The sequence below is a fragment of the Lissotriton vulgaris genome, chromosome 7 (genome assembly GCF_964263255.1).
Source record: "Lissotriton vulgaris chromosome 7, aLisVul1.2, whole genome shotgun sequence".
NCBI classification, from domain to species: domain Eukaryota; kingdom Metazoa; phylum Chordata; class Amphibia; order Caudata; family Salamandridae; genus Lissotriton; species Lissotriton vulgaris.
Window position 1 is genome coordinate 416,264,437 of NC_141695.1, and position 24,487 is coordinate 416,288,923.

The 24,487-nt window shown below is 47.2% G+C and overlaps 1 protein-coding gene across 2 annotated transcripts in view; it reads right to left on the reverse strand.

Moving 5' to 3' along the window:
• LOC147701768 (sulfotransferase 2B1-like) overlaps window positions 1-1,653 on the reverse strand; it is a 355,754-nt gene extending 354,101 nt beyond the window's left edge. The window contains exon 1 of one of the 2 annotated variants that reach the window (XM_086930394.1): window positions 1,004-1,653. The gene's annotated coding sequence lies outside the window, so the exon portion shown is untranslated. The remainder of the gene's footprint in view (window positions 1-1,003) is intronic. The other variant, XM_086930395.1, reaches the window with a different exon arrangement.
• Between the last annotated feature and the right edge of the window lie 22,834 nt (window positions 1,654-24,487).

The window sequence follows — 24,487 nt, forward strand, 5'->3', positions numbered from 1 at the left end:
TTCATTTTGATTTTTATCTCTTTCACTGCGTTGGTGAACAATGTATTGTGATTGAATCTGCGGCTTTTAAGAGAGTTATGTTTATGTCAGTTGATGTCTTTAACTAAATAATATTTGCATTCTTCATTAACCTATTGTTCATCCTGGATGTCTGAACATGCACCCTCTCAGCCGCGTTTACAATTTTTTAGTTCTAATAATCACTGAACATGCTCTCTCGTAATTGAGTATAGAACTGTCTGCATTGCAACACGGTGTACATTAAAATCAACTTTGTCAATTGTATCAAAGTATCACTAAAGCAACATATTGCTATTCCATATAAAACGGTATCAATTTCAACAGAATATCTTCAAACAAGTGAGTTCTCTAATCCTTATAAACCTGTGTCCTAATTGTAATCGTATTTACATAGCGCTTACTATTCCAGATGAGGTGCTGATGCGCTTTTCAGCAAATTATGCTTCTCTGAAACCCAAAGTGGATAAGTGGTGCGTTAGTATTGGGAAAAATAAACTGTTAACTCGAGTTGGGATATGTGAGTCTGTTAGTTGGACTGAATAGTATAAGGGAGGGACAGAGGGGGGAAGAGTCCAGGAAGTGTTACTGGGTGGATTATAGTAGTAAAAGGAGGTTTGGGATTACTTTTGCAGCAATGTAACACTTACGAGCCCCCTTCAACCCCCGATCTTTCACTATTATACTTTACAAATGCCTATTTTGAGAATGTGTAATGGAATTTAATGCCCTCTCTTCTCCAAGCGTCAATGAACACAAGCTCTCACAAGCTCTCTCTCTCGCTCTCTACTCCAATTAAAACACCCACTAAGTTGTAACAGTGTATCAATGGCCATATCACTGAACCTACTCGCGGTGTTTCGTGCCGTTTAATATTTATAATCAGAAAAAAAACATACTCATATGAGGTTGGGAGCAATTTCAAAGAGAACAGTACATCTTTTCCCACAAAAAATAAAATAATAACCACAAAATGGCTACTTACCCTACAGAGGGAAATGTAGAGGTAAGTCTGCTGCTTTAATCGATGGTGAAACACGCAACACTCCTCCAGCAGCCTCTTCTCCTCCTCCCTTTATCCTGAAAGGAACGGCCAGCACCCACCGGGAACAGCCAAGCACGGCCTGCACGGTCTTGGCAGCTCTTGTCTAAAAACTCGCGCCAATAAAGATAAAGTACCTTATATAGTATGGACTCTTGATGCAACTGCCCCCTCAAATTATGGTTCTGGTGATTTATTGGATCTTATGTTTGGAACCACTAAGTTTGTACTGGGAGTAGAATAAATAAATAGGGCTCCCACGTCTCATCTTCTATCTCCCAGCACGAGAAATATCCGTTGTATCACAGTATCCAAAAGCATTCAATGGTTCTACCGTGAAATGGCGCAGGCTGAGCCGACCCTGCATGGACGGAGCCAGCCCTGTTCTCTCCAGGTAACACACACTGATCTCGGAAAAATAAATAACAGAGCTATTTTTTGGGAGCAGGACTTTAGACCTGTAGATTACAGGCAGATCGATGCAACCGCACTCCGCCTCCCTCAACAGCCCTACCGGAAACGGAACCTCTTTCCTGCAAGGAGATTGCAGAAGGCAGAATAACGGCCCTAATCTATTTTACTGAGAGGCAGATATCGGTACTGCGGGCTCAACAAACACATTTAAACAGCAGATAAACGTATCACCAAACGACCTCTCCAGAAGGGAGCTGGGCCTCACAAATCACGGAAGTGGGAGTGTAAACAAACCATGGTTTACTGTTCCGAGGCCAACGTTTCTATGCTCTTTCGCAATGCAGAGCTCGCAGATTTCCAATACTCAGGTGTGAGTTACACAATCATTCCAGTTTTTTTTAAATCTATATACTTCTACTTTTAGACTAAAAGTTGTAGTCATGTTTAAGCCATTATAAATCCAGGACTACCAGTATGGCACAAGAGAGGGAAAAAACCTGGACTGGATTAGCTACACAACCACTTGGAATCGGGAGAGTGTTAAAGAAATATAGATGCGACTTTGTGGCTGAATTGAGAGATACTGTGTAAAAATGTCTGAAAATAAATACATTGTTTCATAGTGAGCATCTCACCGTTTCACCACGCCGAATGTAAAGAGGCATACCTCGATTTCCTCGGTTAGATAGGATGGTATTTCCAATTGCTTCGCTTGCAATACAATTAAAGTGTGTGTTTTATCAGACTAAACAGATAAATTAGCACCGAAATGGGCATCCAACAAACAAAGATACCAATCCGATAGGTATGGTGTGGTCATGCACAAATTGGACAACCTTGATGATTATTGACAAAGCAAATGATCTGATTGGGAAAAAAATTACACTCAGCATCCCCTTTCACTCAGAAACGATGGCGAGTTTAAGATCAGAGACAGACAACTATGACACAAAGTATGGAGAAAGCGAGAAGGACATTAAGATTAAGAACAGTCACCGGGTGGAATTAGAGTTGAAAATGTAGGAGAAAATTTGAACAAACAGAAATACAGGGGAGCAACACAAGCTAAAACTAAGGAAGTAGTTTGAAAAATTGGAGAATGGAGACGGATGCATAGCAGAGAGTGAACCAAAATGTAATAGTGAATTATTAGACCAAGTAAGATATTTGAAATCCACAGAAGGTGGGAAAGTAATCCAGGTTTTCCTCGTTGAAGGGCAACAAAGAAATGGGTCCACTAGCACCTTCTGGGAGAGGGTGAGGTGAAAGAGAAACTGAAAGATATACCCTGCAGTGTGCATCAGAATGACTGCATGCACTGTGAAAGCTTCAGCTTTCAGTTTCCTGATTCGGTGATTGAGGCAGGAGTGAGTTGTTTGTCTATCCAATGGATCTGTCTAGCACAAGCATATCCGTGGAATAAAGCAGCAGGCGCGGATTCGCCTGGCACCGATCCAGGCGGCATTCGCAGAAATAACACCGCTTATCCAACAGCCAGGAGTGACGGAGAATGGTCCCATTCTTTATCCCTTGCCTCGTTACTAGTGCACACACGGAGACGGGTTACTTCTCTCTCTGGGGCGGGGGTGAGGGGCCCTCTCGGCTAATGAGAAGTTATGTTCTCCGAATTTACCGTCAATGTGGTTGGGTATGCTTGGGTGTTTATTCTATGGTTTTGTGTGCGTGCGCCCATGTGAGCGCATGCACGTGCGCGCGAGCTCGTGCTTGCTGCAAGGCCTCGCTGGGGCTATTTGGAGGTGTGGGCCATTCGAAGTAATGCTGGTCATTTGCATAGCGCTTAATGCAGCGTCAAAGTTGCCTTAACGCATTGAGGGTGAAAAGGAGAGCTAGGAGGCAAGGGACACCTGTCAAGGCTGTACATTATCCCCATTACGGCGTGCCCTGTGCATTGAACCCTATCTCCCTCTATATTAAACCCTATATCTAGTTTGCTTATTTCTAATCCTCTATTTGGCCAATCGCTTCTAATGGTGTAAATCTGAAAATCAATACTTACACAGACGATGTTGCTATATACTCATCTGACCCCGTTGAAGCTATTGGCCAAATTGCTGCAGAGGCGGATAGGTTCGGAGAGGTTGGGATATAAACTTAATCTAACAAAGACTCAGATTTTGGTTAGTTATGTTAAATTCCCATATCCTGGAATCACTCCAGTGCCTATCTTTCTTGGGTTTAAGATCTATGCTAACTTGGACCGCATTGTAGGGTCGAACTATGAGTCCGTCTTAAAGTCTGTTAGTTTTAAATTGCAGCAATGGAGTACCCTTTAGTCCAGGGGTCTCCAACCTTTTATGTAGTGAGAGCTACTTCTGGTCAGTGAAAATTGTCGTGAGCTACTAAACCCCAAGCAACTCGCGCATTTTTCCGAGAGACCTCCCGCGCCCCATTTTAATTGATGGTAAGCCTTATTTCTTCAGAGCCCATACTGTGGTTTGAACACAATACTAAAGAGTTCCCAAATATTATGTTTTTATAGTTCTTACTGGTACTGTACAGTGGCTTCCTACTGCTAATATGTCAGAACTCTGCGTTACCCTTTTATCAACTTCAGGAAGGTTGAAGGCTAAGTTTGCCTTACCAGACTGCGGCCTCGCCCAACTGGTGTGACACACAGTCTTGCAGCAAGTGCCAGCACCTCCCGAGTCCCTCAGGTCTGTGCTGATAAACTCCAGAGTCCATGCATAACCACTGAGTATGCTTGTGTAGGAACACTTTTTGTAGACACCAAAGGACAGGTTTTGGGGAGGAGGAATGACCCATGAATGGCTCTGGACCTGCCTCGAGGTCATCAGAGGAAGATGTAGGTTGGCTGTGTGGCTGAACAAAGCTGGAAAGCTCTCTGCTTGCCTGATGCTCGTTGCTCCTAGTCCAGAGACAGTTCGGACACAAACGGCCAGCCCTTTGCAGAACTTTCACAATGGCACAGATGTGAACAGATCCGAATGGATCTGCGCTACATGGAATACCCGATCACCACTTTTCAGCCCAACGCTGGCAAGGAAGGGGACCGCAGCCAAATGTCATTCGAAAAGTTTGAACATTTAATTACTGGAGCATAAAAGCTTAACAAAGAGACACTGAAGAAAATGATGGCCTCCTAGTCTACTTTAGCCTTTGGTGGTGTTGATGGGAAGAAAGATAATCAGAGTGACTTCCAGGAGTTTTTGTGCCTAATTGAGGGTATGGTGATTGCCTGCCACAAGGCAATAATGTGAAGGCAACTCTGCACCCAAGCCAGATCTCAAGACTGCACAGACCTACATCACACTTTGCTTCTTTACAGTTACTTCCATAAAAGATTACAGCACATTTGTCATACTGATCAGAAATGGAGGGCCATTTCTCACAGTCACTGTATTTTTGTTGTTGTTTTTGACTGGAACCCACACTCTTCAGATCACCTCAAGGGGGTAATGTACACAACAGCAAATACTTTTATTTAAATTTAAACTAGCCGGTCCCACCTTGCTATGCACGCTAAACTGGCAGTTCATTTGTTATTCTGACTTGGAGCATGAAAAAGATCCGGAATGTGGAGCAAAGACAACAATAGTGCCTCCTTTAGTAGCTTCTTTTACCTGAGCCCAAGGCAAACCCAACAACTGCCCAGTCACGCAGTAGTGAGTACATTCATCCAATTAAACTACTGACCCAATTATATGGAATTAGTGCCCCATCCATACTGCAATCCCGAAATAGCTCAACCTTTCCTCAAATAGTGCTCTGTCCACGCCGGGCCTGAAACCAGGGCCATGAGTCAATCCTGGCAATGTTCCAAGCAGCCCTGAGGTCACTACCCAGGCATAACAGCGACTGGCTCTCTCTGCTCCCAGTGTTGCATAACATTTTTTCATATCTACAGACAAACTATATATAAGAAGGCAGCCTCCCTTCCATGGTCTGATTCCAATCAAGCCTACCAAAGGATTGTTTTTTTTTTATTCCCGAATCCTAACGCTACGAGTTATCTACTTAAATTGGTATCCTTGCACTAAATACTAAAACTAATAAATGCGTGTTAACACCTCCGAGAGGCCTATTGACACGGCTATATTACCTGCTGCTCTGTGGCAATTAATATAAGGTGGCCCGAGTCACTGATTTACTTTGAATTAGGTTACAACAGCACAAAGACTGATACAAAATCTTCAAACTCCACTTACTGTTCGCTAACACTGATGCATACGAGGCGAGCAGCCAACACTGTTCCAGATTTTCTAACTTTAATATTAGCTGCAGCAGATGAGAAGCGTTAAACTCCAGGATGCAAAAATATTCCTGTCAAATTCCAAAATTAGGCTGCCTGATTCTGAATGATATGCCACGCTTTGGCTATCAAGAACTTGAATGCAACAAATAGTCTATAAATCACCGGAGAAATATTATTTCCTCGGAAATCAACAGTATACAAAGCTGAACAAAGAATGATTGTGCACTTTGAAATACCGCAGAGATGCCTACCCACAAGGGCACCGTTCAGCAACTTGAGCGGGGATGTGGGGCCAGCACTGGGCAGTGTCTGTCTCGGAAACATAAACCAGGCCTGACAAACATTCTGAAATACGTTTTTCCACTTGAGAATCCTAACGCTACTATGGGTTTTCAAAAATGGTATCCCTGCATAAAAAGTAACAAATTCGTGTTAAAACCTCGAGAGGCCTCTCGACACGGCTTACCTGCTGCTCTGTGGAAATTAATTTGAGGTGGCAGGCTGTACTTGGGAAGGGCAGATGGCGCAGGTCCCGTCAGTTCAACTGCTTGCGTGACCAGCAAACAAGCTGCTCTGCCCTGCTATGCCTGCTGCAGTTCTGCACTGCCATCCATAGCACTCATGACCACACAGAGCAGTGCCAGTGAAGAAAAGGCGGGGGCACTTAGAGATGTCCATGAGACGTGGATCCATCGTAGGAAGTAGAAGAGGAACGTCATCCTCTTCGGCCCGCCCCTCCCCAGCTAAGCTCAAGCCAATCTGAGCAGCTGGATTGGGTGAGGGCGGGCATCGGACCCTGAAAACGACGTAATTGCCCAAATAACAGTAAAGGGCTACAAAATTGAGCACCAGGCAGCGCGAGCTACTTGCAGGGTCTCGGCGAGCTACCGGTAGCTCGCGATCGACCGGTTGGAGACCCCTGCTTTAGTCTGATAGCAACATTCTCTCCAAATTTCTCTCATTTTTTTGGGGCGATCCCGCTGCGGGTCCCCGACTCATTCTTAAAGCGGCTTGAGGGGCAGTGGCGGCTGGTGACATTTGAACCTGGTGGGCGGAAAATGATTTCCGCACTGTAGCTCGCGAGGGTGGCGCGCGTGCCCGAACACCCCCGCCCAACCCCCCCCCCCCGAGAAAAATTTGAAAATCGAGTGGATAAATGGTGCATTTGCAAGCAATTTTGAGAATGAAGGAAGGTTAATAAAGAAACTGTGAAAGTGCAGTTATGACAGTAAGAAAGAGCTGTCATACTACATAGGTAGCTACCTGCTTAATTAATATGTAGCTTCATAACAGACTTTGAGATACAATGCATTTCTGACTACCTCACAGAGGTTTTTTATTTAAAAACAAGTAAACAGATCGCAAACTAGCAGAATTCCCCATATAGTTACTTTTTGTAATTAAAATCAACACGTCTGTCCTTAAGAGCAGCAAACTTTTCAATAACTTGTGTGTTGAACTCTGGTATTCTTTTGAGATGAAATTGCAAGAAAGGTTAAGGTTTCCCTTGAGTGCTCTAAACAATACCCCGCCTGACCCCTTGGTGCCCCTGAGGAAAACGTAGCCTAGTAGGAAATAGTATCCTCGCTAGAGCTGTAGAGGTCGACAAGTATTTCCAATGCGGTGAAATCCTAGACCGCCGGTGACTGTCCACAGCGCCACAAGGCCACCAAAGATAAAAGAACACTAACGAAAACCAAGTGAGATGAGAAGGCGTTGGGTGACACCCAATTTCAACAATAGAGCATAAATCTAACACGATCCAGACATAGCAGATCGGACGTGGCAATCGACCAAGTCTGTCGAACAGCTACCCTGCTTCTCTCTCGTACCGCCATCTGCTTGCTCTGGGACTGGCCTTTCTACAGCAGATTTCTCCTCAATCAGCCAGTTAAATTAATAAATTGGATCAGACGCTTGTAAGAGGCCAGCCTCTAGCGAGTGAGTCAGCCTCCGTGCGATAAATGCTTTTCACATTCCAAGAGACAGCTGTCGTGCATTTCTCTACATTCCCCTCCTGAACCTTTGAGTGGAAGTCTGTAAAATCCCTAAACATCATAGTCTGGCAAATGAATTACTTCGCAAGAAAACAGGCACATAAACACGCGTGGACATGCTCCTTGTTTTCCATTTCAATCATTGTGTTGCATCATAAAATAAGTGGTGCCCTCAGGGAACTTTCATACTGCGTAATGCCCGCGGACTCCACCAAAATACTTTAAGTTGCCTCGGCAAACATCATGCATAGAATCTCAATCTTCGCTATCAAGGTATCCATAGGCATAATGGAAAAAAGTGGGTACAGCTGTGGGGGATCATGGGTAATGCTTAACGGGTGGTGGTGGGAGTTTGAAATCCAATACAAAAGGGCGGAAACGGGTAATCACCATTGTGATCAACACCATTACCATTGTGGCTGACCTCCTCGTTGTCATCGATGTCCAATTACAATAAGGTAACGGTTACGGTAGTAGTCATGCTCCACGACAAGGCAGGATTCCAGGTAGAGTTACCATCAGCAAGGCAGGATTGGAGGAAGAGTTACCATCAGCCAGGACAGGAGCACGCACACCACGCACACCACGTTTGAAGCGGGCAGCTGGCAGCACTGTGTGTGGCAGTGGCTGCGGTGGGTGCGGGGTGAGAGTGACTAAGGAGGAAGTGACGTCATCAGGCAGGTGGGTGGACTGACTCCAGCTCAGGATTGGCTGGAGCAGCCAAATTTCCCGCCCCATTAGGTGGCTGGGGCATGCGGCATGAGGCATGAGCCAACCCCCGGTTTCCCAAGGGGGGAGGGCTAGTGCGCATGTTCCCGCCGGGCAGGAAAATGACCTGTCCGAAAGAGGACACGCCCACTAGCGCATCTGCACAGCCACCCTCCCCCTCCCCCTTTCCTGATGGATTCTGGTCTGGCCCGGTGACCGGCCGGCCAGAAACTGGATGCCGAATGTGTGATTTTAAGCACACAGTGGCGGTCTCGGATGGAGGCGGTGCGCATTGGGAGGGCAAAGCCCCAATGGACGCACCGCCGCTGTTGAGGGGGTCATTAGTAGTTCTATCTGGGGGTAGAAGAGAGACAGGCGGGTTATACCCTTCATGAAACTACTGGTCAGTCAAGGTGGCCTCCAACTTCCTGACTTCAAGCTATGATTTTGGGAAACTTCTTGATCACGCATTCGGTACCAACTTGTGTACCATGACCCCGATTTCCTAAAACTAGTCTACAAATTGGCTTTGAGACCGAATTTCAGACCCTGCCCTGAATTACTTCAAACGGGTGCGGTTGTGACGATCATGAAGGACATTTCTCAAATCTTGGCGGAAATCTGCATTAAATATGCACTGCCACCAACACATCCATATACACCAATCCAGATTTTCCATTTATCTTTCATGATAAGGTGGCTAGGCAATGGTTTACTGCAGATTTAAAAATAATGCGCCAGCTCATCGAATCGAAACATCTGGGCTGTGTATCTTTTCTGCTCTTCAACTACACTTTGACCTTTCAAACCAGACTTTCTTAAAGTTTAAATACTAACAGATTTGTGATCGTCTTTTACTCAGAGTGTTACATTTAGCCATGGAGGATTCAGACATTTTGAAGTATTTCTTCACAATTCTTGTTACGCGATCCATTGCATTAATTTATAAAATGAAGTGTGCTTACAGGGACGATAAGCAGCCCCTGCTTATGGCAAAGTAGAGCTGTCGGCTTGATATGGCTATCTTGGGCCAATGGTAATACGGATGCATTTGATATTGTCACCTGCTTGGTACTGTCAGTTAGTCTGAAAATGCAGCAATTTAAAACTGTCTGCATGTTATATTAGAGTTTGAAAAAGATGTGTAAATGGGCAAGGACCTTTCCCAATAATGATAAAGCAAGCTGTCCCAAGTGTGGTACTTACTCCACTGATATTGTTCACTTGTTTGTTGCATGTCCCATGCTAAATAACTTCTGGGATTCCACAGCGTCTTTCATGCCATCTGGGGTGTGATGTACACTTCTCTAAGAAAAATGTTATGCTGGCATATAAACCCACCATCAATCCTAGAGATTTGGCAGAGGATAATGAGTACTAACACAGGATTGCATAGTATGTACAGTATTTATAATTTATGTTGTTTTGGTCTATGTTTATGTACAACATGCAAATCTATATTTTTTTACACTGCTGCGTGGAGTTTCTTTAGTGGTAAGTTCATTGTGTTTCTGTGTGAGTGTGTTGCACAAACGCATTACCATTCCATTCGTTAACTTTATTTCGGCCACCTCTGGCCATAAAAGTACATTAATACAATCATACAAAACAACAAACAAGTTAATAAATAGCATAAAATAATAAAATACAATCATGTATTCTGCATTTTTTCCAATTTAAAAATGTAATTCAGCCATCCCTAGATAAAAACAGCTTCAAAATCCTTGAAAGTTCAGTACTGGCGGGACAATCTCGTAGACGATGTCGACGCCGTGGTGGTTTGGGAAGCAATGAAGCCCACTATAAGAGGGGTCGACATTGCTTGGTGTTCGGCCGCCCGCCGGAGGCACATGGAAGCCATTACCGCTGCAGCTGCGCAGGTCGAGGCCCTAGAAAGGCGTAGCCGGGGAGGGGGTGACGAGACCGGGCTACGGTTGCTCCTGCAGGCAAAGCAGTCTTATGCCTCTACCCTGCACGACAAAGCTAAGCAAGCGTGGCTCGCCACGTGGAGCAGAATCTACCAGTGGGGAGATAAGTCTTGCACGATGCTCCATCGGTTGTGTCAATATACCCTTAAGCCGATCTCACTGCCGGGCCTCACTGCGGACGACGGGTCGGTGATGACAGACCCGGTTGAATTGGCGGCTAGTTTCGCCCGATACTTCACGGAGCAGTACTCCGCACGGGAGAGTCTTGACGCAGACGAGGTGGCCAAATTCCTTGATGACCTACAACCGACCGCAGTCTCAGATGAGGCCAGGACGGCGCTCGACGCCCCGCTTACGGCTGAGGAACTTGGGGAGGCTCTGGGGCAGCTTAACACTGGGAAGGCACCTGGGCCGAGTGGTTACCCGTGTGAGTTCTACAAGAAATTCCACCTCCTGTTAGGGTCTCACTACCGCCGTGCGCTCGAGGCGGCCCGGACCCGAGGCAAACTGCCCTCTGATTGGCGCCACGCGGAAATTGTGGTGTTTCAGAAGCCGGGTAGGCCCCCGGACAGACATGACTCGTATCGCCCCATATCCCTGCTGGACATTGAGGCCAAAATCCTAGCGAAAGCTCTAGCGAACCGTCTGCTTCCGTACATCACCGATCTGGTCCACCCTGACCAGGCCGGGTTCATGCCTCATAGGGCGAAGCGCCATAACATCCGGCGGGCACAGGCAGCGGTGGATGCCATGGGGGCTCTGGGAGAGCAAGCGGCATTGCTATTAGCGGACATGGACAAAGCCTTTGACTCTGTGAGTTGGACGTACCTCTCTGCACTCCTACCCCGTCTTAACCTAGGCCCGGTGTTTTTGTCGTACATTAAACTACCATACACCGACATTACGGCCTCGGTACGAGTCGCTGGGGCTATCTCCGAACGGTTTCAAATTGGTCGGGGCACCAGGCAGGGATGCCCATTGTCCCCATATCTGTTCGCCCTGGCCATGGAACCCCTGGCCTCCCGAGTGCGCATGGATGCGCAAGTGCGCGGGTTTGTGTGGAACGGGGATCTAGCAGATAAAATTGCGTTGTATGCTGACGACGTCCTCTTCTTCCTTACGGATTTGCGACGTTCTGGGCCCCGGGTGCTGGACATTATGCGTCTCTTTGGAGGGGTCTCTGTCCTTTGACTGAATCTGCATAAGTCTACCCTGTGGGTGCTGGGAGGGGGAGCTATAACAGACCCCTGGGCGGCAGACCTTCGGGTGGCGTCCGACGGGCTGAAATACCTTGGGGTGTTTCTATCGAAATCAACGGCCGTTGCTTGGGAACGCAATATCGTGCCTGTGTGGGAGCGAGTCCAGGCTGATACCAAAACATGGTCCAGAATGCCTTTAACCATTTTCGGCAGGTCCGCAATCTTCAAGATGGTGGCACTTCCACGCCTGCTGTATCAGTTGCAAAACTACCCCTACCCCGTCAGCCCGCAGTGGTTCCGACAAGTTAATTCGGTGTTGGGCCGTTTCCTATGGGCCGGAGGCGCGGCCAGAGTGGCACTACGGACGTGCTTCTTGTCCACTTATTGTGGGGGCCTGGCCACCTCCGATCTGCTGTCTTATTACCAGGCCTCGCAGTTGCTTGTCCTTAATGAATGGTGGTACAGTGACAGGGGAGACCCGGCTTATGCCTTGGAGCGCTCGCTCATGGGGGAGCATACGCTGCACACCGTCTTATATTCAGCCCGACTGCGGCGGACGCTACCATCTGTCATGAAAGTGGTATTTGCTGTTTGGAGACAGGTGCTGCGCCGAATGGGCTGGTGGGGTAAGCTGACAGCAGAAACACCGCTGTGGCATAACGGCCTACTCCCAGAGCTTTCTACCCTGGCCAGGTTTGAGGGATGGGAGGCCATTGGAATCTCGCGGCTGGGCCAAGTAATGTCAGGAACTACCCTCAAATCGTTCCAAGAACTCAGTGCGGAGTTCCACATGCCTCGATCCCAGTTCTTCCGCTATTTACAACTGCGCCATGCTCTCACCCCCAGTATCGTCCAATTGGAATCTCTTCCTGAATTTAGTCCGGTCGAGGCGAAAGTCTTTCTGGGGGACCTGGGGGATAAGAAGGTCTCCCGCATCTATCAAACACTGGCTACTCACTGCTCCTCTAAGTTACTCCCCCTTCGGGCGGCATGGGAGGTGGACGTAGGTCCCATGGACGAGGACGACTGGAGGGAGGCCCTGGAGTCCCCGCGAGGGGCTGCTATCGCAATGCGGCTTCGGCTTATCCAATTTAAGTACCTCCACAGAGCCTATTATACCCGAGAACGTCTGTGGAAGGCGGGATTGATTGAGTCTCCAGAATGTCTGTGCTGTGGGGCTGCACCGGGTACGTTGCTGCATACGGTGTGGTCGTGTGTTAGATTGTCTGGTTTTTGGAGAGGTGTATGGGGCTGCCTGTCTGAAGTCCTGGGCTGGGATCTCCCCCGCACTCATCGACTGGGGTTGCTTCATGTTATGGAAGGTATCAGTGGGAACATCTACAAACGCTACCTGCTGTTGCTGGGACTCGTAGTGGCTAAAAGAGACCTGGCCCGAGCATGGAAGGGGGAGCGGGCTCCCCCCTTATCGGCATGGAAGGCTGGACTGGATTACTATATGGGACTGGAGAAACCGGTGTTTGAGGCAAGGGGATGCCCACGTAAACATTTCAAAATCTGGAAGAGGTGGGCCGATTATAGAGGGTTGTCTCTGGATCCCCCGGCGGAAAGGGAGGAAGACATCTGAATGTACTGTGTTATAGTGGCCTGAGATCTGTGGCATGCCTATCACACCGCACCCATGACTTGCTTGCTGTATTTTGCACACGTGCGTGGGGGGGGTTGGGGGGTAGTGGGGTAGGGGGAGTTGGTAGGGTATGGGGGGGTGGCGGGGTTGTTCTTATTGGGCTGTTCACTCTCTATTGATAAGACATTTCTGCATATGTAATACTCTGTGCCATGACTGTTGGTGGCGATCTCCTGCTTGTGGGGAGCCACAATTTCCCTTGCTTTGACTGCTCAATAAAACTTTGTTGTGAAAAAAAAAAATCCTTGAAAGTTATCGATATTAAAAAATAAATTAATAAGTGCTACAAGTACCCACATTATAAATGCATCCATGAATTTCTTTAAACAGACAGGCAAACATATGGCTCCACAGATGATTTTTTTAGGAAACTCCTACGCTTGTGCCACATCCCATTCAGAAAGTGCGAGACGGCAAAAACAATAGGGGGATGGGTATCATACTTTAAAATCCTAAGGGCTTCGACAACAGTGTCTAAATCCTAGATTTCTACAAATTGGAATTACCCATTGTTTGCGGGATACATGATAAGCAGGGCATAGGAAAAACACATGATTTTCAGACTCTATGTTATGTTTACACGCCGGGCATTGCTGGTTCTTGTCATTGTCCCATTTACTGGTGAACGACATATGAGGGAGAGTCCCCAATCTGAATTGCATGTATAATTTCCTTGCCAGGGGAGCATGGATCAAATCTAAAAACTCTTCTTTTTTATATTCCGCTTTCACCTGTAGAAACTTAGTTGTCAAGCGACCATCAGTGGAACTTACTTGGAGGATTGACAAGTTATGATACCGACAAAGTCGCGCCAGTTCTACCCTAGTTATTAATGAGCACGCTATATCCAGTGCTTCCCAGAGTTCCTGCCTTCCTATTCTGGTACTAAGAGCCCTTATGTGGCTTAGCCAAAGGATTTTCTTACTGATCAGGGTGGGCAAAACCTCTCTGAGTTCGTCTCTATAAGGAGACAACTCTGGTATTACCCATAGCCTTCGCCAGTACATGAGGGGTCTTTGAGCAGGAACTTCATCAATGGGTAATAGCCCTAAATCCATGCGAAGGGGAACTAAAGGTGTGCTAGGCGGTAGTCCCACCAAATTTCTCATGAAAGAATGCTCTACTTTCATAAGGTTAGAGGGCCTACAATATCCCCACAATTCAGCTCCTTAGAGGGTGGCCCCATAGCCTGTACTTTATAGATATTAATAATAGGAGCAGCTGGCTTAAACGTGGCAAGTCTATACATTTTCATGATCCCCCCGCTGCTTGGATTAACTTTAAGCTTGCCTTGGGCAGTTGAGTATCCCACTCCAGGTGTTCAGATAAAGTGATACCCAAATACTCTAAAGTCTTCACTCTCTCCAGGGGAATGCCGTCTAATGATGGGTTCGGGCGAGTGGTCCTGGGGGGTTGAAGATCATAAATTTAGTTTTAGATAGGTTGATCTCAAAGCCTCTCAAGATGCAAAGTCAGCAAAGCCATCCAAGTTCTCAGTGCACCTCTATATCTTCTTTATACCTCACGCATTACGTACCCAGGGAGAATAACTAACAACAGTAGGTGCGGACGTTTTCTCTGATGAGAAACACTACCACCATTTTGTTTGTATACAGAATGCGTTGAATGCCCGTTGATGTTTTGGACAACAACAAAGTGTCGTCCGCAAACATCAACGCGGGCACCCTCCCAGAGACTAACCTTGGAGCATCACTATCTTTGATACCAAGTTGATGGTGAATAAGTCCATTGATGTAGAGGCAGAATAAGGTGGGAGCCAGGACACACCCCTGGCGAACCCCCTGCTTCACCGGAAAACGTGCTGACAATTCCCCATGTTTCCTGCACCTAACGGGCGTAGGTCTCCCTGTGCAACCTCACTAACACATCCAAGAGGTACGGTGGGATCCAAAGGTCACACAGTACTTTCCACAGTTTTTCTCTAGGAACTAGGTCGAAGGCAGACTTTAGGTCAACGAAGATGAGGTAGAGGCTGCCACCCTCTACACTCACGTCTTCCAGTATAGGACCTGAAGTCTAAATATCTGGTCAATAGTTGATATACTCGACCCGAAGCCTGCCTGATAAGGACTCAGGATCTCCATCTCCTCAATCCAGCCCTGAATTCTATCTAAAATGACCCGTCCCATAATTTTTTGAGTGGTGTCCATTAGGCTAATAGGCCTATAATTGGACGGTAGGAGAGGGCAACCTTTTTTGTGTATGGGAACTATCTCAGCCCCTCGACAAGTATCCGGCGCATCCATACCCTTTAGGATAACATTTAACAGGGCACACAGATACGAACCCCAAATTTTTCGGTACCATCCGGAATAGGTCCCCGGGTAGCTTATCTAAACCTGGTGCTTTATTAGGTGGTAGTTTATCAAAGGCGGATTCTACTTCGCCTAAGGTGATCTCCCAAACCCCTTCCAATCGATACTCATGGAAGGGGTTCGGCGAAGGAGAGGAGGTACCCTCTTTTCCCTGATCAGCATACAAAGCCCCGAAGTGTGCTTCCCAAACTGCTGGGGCTATAATGGGTTCGAGGGCAAGTCGCCCCCCCCCTCACCCCGAGAGCTGACTATTGCCCAACATGTTTTAAGGTCTTTTTCATGCAGGGCAGTCCTAAGATCTTCCCACTTGTCAGCTCCCCAATTTTTTTTTCTAGATTAATAATCCGTTTATACCTAGCCCTACGCTGCTTAATTGCTAGCCCATCCTTTGCCTTCACTGCAGTTGTCAGTTCTAGTTTAGCCTCACGACAGTTGGCATTATACCAGGGGTGGGCAGGATCAATTTTTGCCCTTTGTTTTCCTACTGGATAGAACACATCAAGTAATTTTGACGTCAACTGTTTGTGGATTTTTAGAGGCCTGTCCTCAATCCCTATTTTTATGTTCATTCCACCTGCCTCACCCATTTCAATTAAATATGGTAGGACCTGTTGGTATATATTGGCCAGTTTAGTCGGGGAATTCTGGATATGGCACCACCTCACTCTCCGCCTGTTATTCGCTAGGGCAATTCATTTTGAGCTGGTTTGGGTGCTGGTAAAGGGTTAGACAGACCCAAACTCCCTGGTTTAAGAGTCATTACCAGGGCATTATGGTCGCTGTCTTGTCTCTGGTGAATCTGAAAATCAATAACCCTGTCCCAGGCTCTGGTTTCAACCAAAATGTAATCCAGCAACAAGTTCTGCCCTTCTCTATTGAACGTGGGCTGGCCTGGTCTATCAGATTTAGTCCTCCCATTACATGCCCTCAATGATGATGCCAGGGTGAAAGAATTTAGTTGTAAGACCAGCGGCGTCCAAGCTTTCACAGGTGGAATCTGCGGATCAGGTATATGCCAATACTGGTCCTCATCATTAGGGCCATCTAGGATCGGATTGTTCAGGGGCTCAAACTGACAATTAAAATTGCCCCCTACAATCAGGACAAATGCTGGATCAAGAGTTGGTAAAAATTGTCTCAGATCTTCAATTGCTCCGGATTCTTGCCCATTTTGTACAGGTCTTTAGTGAACATTAAGTAGGGCTATTTGTATTTTTGAGGGAAGTGTTAAGAGGACACATTGTACATCATCCGATTTAGCTGGAATCTGCTCGGCTTTAGCACCAAGGTCCCCCTGCCCTTCATGGTGGCCAATATATTGAAAGGAGCAAAACCTACTCTCTGGTATTCCTCCCGGGCCCACGTCTCCTGGAACAGGCACACATCACAGTTGTCTACAAAGGTTCTCCAGACTGGACACGATCATTTAGTCTTAATCCCAGCCAAATTCCAGGACAAAAATCTAATATTAGCGTTAACTTCCAGCAGTCGAGTAATCTGGTGTCCCTCAGTGGACCTATCAACCTGGGATGGTAGTCCATCAGGATATAGTCCAGCATGGTTGTGCTCTGTCACCGCCAATTCTATACCAGTACCCTCCCTAACTGCTAGCGATGGTACGACCATCTCTACACCATCCTGTGTTATCAATGGTAGAGTACCAAACGGCACACCATCGTCCATGCTACCCCCCGTGTAGCCCCCCTACTATAATCAATAGCTCCCTTCGGAGATTTCTCACACCCCTGGGGACTATTTGGGGACAATATCTGATCATGGGCCACAATTCCCACACCAATTCCTAGAAGTCCCGGCTTGTTGTCAAGATGGTCCGAATGGTGGCTGCTCCTAAACTGTCAATCTACCTGATCGAGAACACTGAATCTGTTGCTTACAGGAAATGCGATTGATAGGGGGATATCATTGATATCTTCACCAAAGTGTCTAGTGCCGGCCCGGACTCTTGGGCCCCAACTATCCCAATTTCCCCAAAGCTGGCCCCCTCTCTTTGGAATGGGATTATTGGGGGTGGCAGGGTAAAAATAGTTTAGGGGGAGGGACAGTATTTGTGTTGTTGGCCGAACTGGATACCAATTGCATATGTGCTCAACCACCCACCTGTTTCTAAAGTTGATCAAGATACAATCACCCTCAATATCTTTCTTTTGTTGCCCCTCCTAATTTACTCTGCGGGCAAAAAGGATTTCACTGGATGCCTGGGAGGGGAGTGGCCTTTTGTAGTTCAGCCAGTGGATACATTTATTTTTAAGATCAGTATATGACTCATCTTTACCCTGATTCAGCACAGGAACCCCTGCTAGTACTGCAACATATGGTGTTGATTCAGGTGGAAGTTCCTTACACAGTAGTGCAGTCTTCAGTGCGGCATTAGTCACAGCACTCCTTGCGGGGGCAAGTATTCTGTCTGTTCTCTCTGATTCGTGCATCGCTGGGGTCATGTTTCCATTAACTCCACCCCATCATTTGCCACACTTCCACATATTACCATAGCGTTCGCCGCAACATTCCCACTAATTAGGGGTGAAGGTAAGTTAAGAGGTGGATTGGAAGGGGGTTGGTAGGGTAAATTACTAGGGGAAGGGAGGTTACATGTTAAATTTGTTGCCATAACTGGATTCCCACTATCCCCTTCCACCCGCATAGTATCCTTAGGGTGATTACGTGCAAAAAAAGATTCAAGATGCAAGAGTCTTTCCTCTATGGAGTTAAGTCTGTCGTAGAGGGAAAGGTATGAATTAGTAAATAAAGTTTCCAATTTAGACCAAAAGTCCCTTCCCATCTGAAATAAACTAGCGTCACCGCAATTTGGAGTTGTCATACTTGCTCGAGCGAGTGGCTGACGTAGTTCAGGACTAATTGACGTGTCAGCAGTTGTCAGCTTACGGGCTTTGTACATTTTTGGATTTTTGCTTTTTCATTCCTCTGAGAGACTTCTCCCCGCTTTCTCTTAGTTGCTGGTTCTGGGTTACACAATTGGGCCACCACTTGCAAGGTAGAAGTACATGCAGACCTCCTTAGGGCTCTGGAAGTTGCAACACAAGCATGCTCTTTATTTAGTATCCTGTGGCGAAACTCTCCTGAGACGGAAGCCAGGAGATTGTATGTTAGAAGCTGTCAAATTTTAAAAGTGCTGTATTTTTATTTTGTAAATTACAGTAGCGCATTTTTACCTGCATTGCGTTCTAGGGGCTGATTTGCCCTAGCTCCACTGTGTCCCGATCCCTGGTCCTCACGATGCAGATTACTTGCTGACGGCGGACTGGAAAGGGGCAAACCGCCATCTTGGAAGAACTCGGAGGGTTGCGGACCAGTTGTTTCATCTTCCCGCCCCATAAATGTGCATTGGATCTTGTCCGCGCAGCGGGCGCGCCAGCGGCGCGCCAATGGCAAGCCCGTCTGCGCCAGTCCAGCGCCTCTCGCCAGAGATGCTGTTGTAGATCTACCAGAAAAGGGATTCTACTCAAGAGATGAGTTGCTTAGTCTGAGCCCCTCTAAGCTCCAGGGTTGCTTGGCCCCCCTTGATCCCATGAGTGGCCCGGTAACATGTATTTGTGATCAATTCAGTCTCCCTACTCTTACTATTATAGGAGCTTCTGGTACATCTCCTGCACAGCAACGACTAAAGGTGCTCCAGCTGAATGTGAGATCGTTACCAAAACACCATGCGGAAATATTTGATCTCATAGTGGATGAATCCCCGGATATCCTTTTCCTTACGGAAACATGGATGAGTGACGATCGTAAGACTTTTTGGAACTTGGCACTACCACCTGAATATTCGATCACTTTGATAAATAGGGCTTCTAGAGGTGGCGGCATTGCTGTGATTACTAGATTGGCCTATTCCTGCCTTCTTGAGAAGATTAACTTGAAAGGTGGTGAATGTGGACATTTTAACATCACTATTAACACTCATTTTACTTTCTCAGGGTTATTAGTTAACCCATGTGCGGGTTAATATCTCTCTCTTGGAGATTGTAGAAGCGTTTGCTGTGGGGTCAGTAAATTTTAGCATTTTGGGCGATTTTAACTTTCATTTTGAGCTGGAGCACGACCCGACGATTCGCACTTTGTTGCGGATCTAGCCGCCTTTCAGCTCCTCCAATTAGTTAAAGGTCTAACACACAATGGAGGCCATATGTTGGATCCAATTTTTACTAGTTCAAGTTCAGGCATTTATATTGCGCACTACTCACCCAGAGGATCTCAAGGCGCTTGGGAAGGGGTTCAATATTTGTCGAATAGCCAGGTTTTAAGTTCTTTTCTGAAGGAGATGTGGTTTTGAGTAAGGCGGAGGCGAGTGGGGAGTGAGTAAACAAGGAAGAACAGTTTTCCCTTCTCTACCACATAATTGAAAAATGCAGCTGCTACAAAATAGGTGACAAGAACAAGACCATAACTTGCAAGATTATAACAAGGTATATATTATTTATTTCATTTTTATAAATATATGCTCCATAAATTTACTTCAAATAACATTGTTTCAGAAAATTCATCAAACATGGTGAAATTTATAATTTTTATACAAACAAAATATTTTTATAAATATAGAAAAACAGAACACAAAAATATAACAACGAATGCAAGTGAGTCAAACATTTATAACAAATCAAATGACTAGAAACTAACACATATATGAAATGACCCCTGGAAAAAAAGAGAAAAGATAACATCCGAACACATTCATAACAATCTCCACATTACCACTCAAACTACACACATTCTCACAACATTTAAAACACGGAAGAAAAATCAAGAGTGAAGGTCTCCATAGTAAATGGGAGACCCCGCACTTGGTCGACGCGTTTCGGCGGCTCAGGGCCACCTTCTTCAGGACCACTTCCGGTAAAGGAACCCAAATATGCAGGGGGTAAAAAGGAGCGATGGTTGACACTACTGATGACGATCTAGTGGTGCAATCCAATTATACTAGTATCCTGAAGGTAGTATATCATCTATAAATGATCCCTATATAGGTAGCTGTAGGAGTAAATCGTATGTTCTGAGATTACTGAGATAAGCTTAGTCCTTGGCCTTCTATTTATTGATAAAAACCACCAATAGTTGGGTCCCAGCTCTTTTAGATTAAAGTTATGTCCACAAAGTATTGTTAATTCATATTCTATTCAGAATACTGAGAATGTTGCATCCAAACTATGGCGCGTCCTGATAAAATGTGAGCCTCGATCTTAATATATCCGCATCTGAAGTGATCTCAAACTCCGGGAGTGGGGAGTGAGTTCCATGTCTTGGCCGCCAGGAAGGAGAAGGATCTTCCTCCCATGGTGGATTTTCGGATGCGCTGGACTGCGGCGAGGGCTTGATTGGACGATCTTAGTCGGCGGGTGGGTTTGTAGAAGGACAGACGAGTGTTGAGGCATTCGGGTCCCAGATTGTAGAGGGCCTTGTGTGCGTGGGTGAGAAGACGGAATGTAATTCTTTTGTTGATGGGAAGCCAGTGGAGGTCTTTTAGGTGTCCGGTGATGTAATCTTGGCGAGGGATGTCCAATATGAGTCACACTAATGCGTTTTGGATGCGTTGGAGTTTTTTCTGTAATTTTGTTGTGATTCCGGCGTATAGTTTGTTACCATAATCCAGTCGGCTTGCGACTAGTGCGAGGGTGACAGTCTTTCTTGTCTCGATGGGGATCCATCGGAAGATCTTTTTGAGAATGCGAAGTACGTTGAAGCAGGAGGATGAGACTGCGTTGACTTGTCTGGACATCGAGAGAGAGGAGTCTAGGATGAAGCCAAGGTTCCGTGCATGGTCTGTGGGTGTGGGTGCTGTGCCCAGAGTGGAAGGCCACCAAGAGTCGTCCCACTCCCAGGCAGAGGGGGAAGATCCCAGGATGAGCACCTCCGTTTTGTCGGAGTTGAGTTTTAGGCGGCTATGTTTCATCCATTCGGCTACTTCTTTCATGCCTTCGTGCAGATTGGTTTTGGCGGTGTTGGGGTCTTTGGTGAGGGAAAGGATTATTTGGGTGTCATCGGCGTAAGAGATGATGTTGAGGTTGTGTTGGCGCACGATGGATGCGAGTGGGCTCATGTAAACGTTGAAGAGGGTGGGACTGAGTGATGATCCTTGTGGAACTCCACAGATGACTTCAGTAGCCTCTGAGTTGAATGGGGACAGTCGGACTCTCTGAGTTCTCCCCGCTAGGAACGAGATGATCCAGTCCAAGGCATTTCCTTTTATGCCGATGTTGCTGAGGCGTTGTATGAGGGTGCTGTGGCAGACTTTGTCGAAAGTGGCGGAGAGGTCGAGTAGAATGAGGGCCACTGTTTCTCCGTTGTCCAGTAGTGTTCGGATGTCGTCTGTTGCTGCAATGAGGGCGGTTTCGGTGCTGTGTTTGGCTCGAAATCCGGACTGAGAGGGGTCGAGGGAGTTGTTGGATTCAAGGAAGGCGTCGCGCTGGCTGTTTATGGCTTTCTCAATGACTTTGGCCGGGAATGGGAGGAGGGATATGGGTCAGTAGTTTTTAAGTTCAGAGGGGTCTGCTGTGGGTTTCTTCAAGAGGGCGCTGAGTTTGGCATGTTTCCAGCTTTCTGGGAAGGTGGCAGAGTTGAACGAGCAGTTGATGACATCACGGAGATGGGGTGCGATGATGGAGTTGGCTTTGTTGAAGATGTGGTGGGGGCAGGGGTCGGTTGGCGATCCAGGGTGGATTGAGTTCATTAGGCGGATGGTGTCTTCAGTGGTGATTGGGTTCCAGGCGCTAAGGATGTTAGTTGGCGGAGTAGGATCTGAAGGGGGTGGGAGGGTTGATCGCTGGGAGAGTTCTCGAAGCTGTTGTGGATGTCGGCAATTTTGTTGTAGAAGAAGGAGGATAGCGCACCGCAGAGGTCTTGGGAGGGAGTGATGTCGTTAGATGCTACGGTGGGGTTGGTGAATTTTTTGACGATGTTGAAGAGTTCCTTGCTGTTGTGAGTGTTGTTGTCTAGACGATCCTTGAATGCTCATTTCTTGGTGGATCGAATCAGTTGGTGGTGTTTGCGGGAAGCTGCCTTGAGGGTGGCCATGTTGTCGGTGGTTGGGTTTTTTCTCCATGATTTCTCCAGAGTGCGGCATAGCTTCTTGGATTGTTTTAGGTCATCATTGAACCAGGGAGCCTTTTTGCTGGCTGATTTGATCTGGTGCTTTTTCAGGGGTGCTAATTCGTCGGCACTGTGGGTGATCCATTGCTTGAGATTGGAGGCCGCTTGATTTGGGTCCAATGAGAGGGTGGGAGGGTTTTGGTTGAGCGAAATGCTGAGTTGGTCGGAGGTGATTTTGTTCCAGTTTCTCTGAGGAATAGGTTGTGGGCGGTTGTGGGTCAGGGTGGTTTTGTAGCTGAAGTGAACACAGCTGTGGTCCGTCCAGTGGAGAGCTGTGGTGTGGTCGAAGGAGATGTGCTTGCTGGAGGTGAAGATTGGGTCGAGCGTGTGTCCAGCTATATGGGTGGGGGTTTCAACAAGTTGTTTGAGTCTGAGGTTGGCCAGGTTGTCCAGAAGGGTGGAGGTGTTGCTGTCGTGTTTGTTTTCCAGGTGGTAGTTGAGGTCTCCTAGTAGATGTAGTTCTCGGAGGCGAGGGCATGTGGACTGATGAAGTCAGTGATGTCTTCGCTGAATTGTGTACGGGTTCCTGGAGGCCTGTAGATGAGGGTGCCTCTAAGTGTGGTCCTAGGGTCGGTGTGGATCTGGAAGTGGAGATGTTCGGCGCTTGCAAGATTATCGTCGGAGCTGGTAGTGATTTTGATGGAGTTCCTATGGATGATGGCGATGCCACCTCCTGTTTGATTGGTGCGGTCTTTTCAGGTAATCTTGTAAGCGTCCGGTATGGCTATGGCGATGTCGGGTGCTGATGATGCGTTCATCCATGTTTCTGTAAGGAAGGCGATGTCCGGTGACGCAGTGTCGAGTAGTTCCCAGAGTTCCGTTGCATGTCTGTGGACCGAGCGGGTGTTAAGCAGGATGCACTTCAGGCGGTTAGAGTCGGAGCTGAGTGTGGAGGAAGTGGGTTTGGTGAGGGTCCTGAAGCAGTTGAACTTGCAGGAGAGGCAGGCGAAAGGGCCGTGGGTACGACCTAGGGTAGCATCGCAGCATTGTGGTGTGCGTCCGGGGTTGAGGGCGAGGAGAGTTGCGACATCATAAGTGACTCTAGTGGGTTGGGTGCGGCGGGGACCAGGGGGACAGGCCCTGGGCGCGGGCCACGCGCGGACGGGCGTAGACTGGCTTACCTTTGGCGCACCTTCGGCGCGAATGGGGCGCGACCGCTGCGCGTGAATGCTTCGCGTAGGTCCATCAGTCATAAATGGATGGAGGAGCGGCGGGGAGCGAGGGAGGGGCCGCAGGGAGGTGTGACAGGGGTGGACGGGCAGGCTGGCAGGCACAACAACAAACAAAATGTCCGCTAATCTAAGCACAAGCACCACGAGATCGGCACAAGCAGGGAATTAATTCTGAAATGTGGGCAGAGGCACAGGTAATCTTGGAAGCAGGCAGAACCAACAATTGTTACTAGTGCAGCAGGCAATTTAATATTTACTCGCGCTACAGGAATAACAATCACTCGCGCGATGTGGGCTGAGAGTAAAGCTAAACAGCGCTACTAAAATGCAGAGCACAGACACTGGTGGCAATATCTAGTCAAGCGCTACGATACCCAGTTTCAAGGGAGCTACTAATATTGAGTCGTCCAGCACCACTACCCCAACACCCATAGCTTGGTCAGGCCATTTTTTAGTGAAACTGACTTTTTGTATCTCTACCCCTTACATGTGTAAAACTCAAAGAGCCGTGCGCAAAAGATCCTAGCGTAAGCTCCGCTTAGTGAACTTTCATGCCCTTTTGGAATCTGATCCATTGGGCCCTTTTACTGATATTGAAACAGGTTAAGATTCTTTTTGCACTTGGTTAACCAGGGCACTGGATAGACTTATCCCAGCAACATTGGCTAAAGGTCGCAT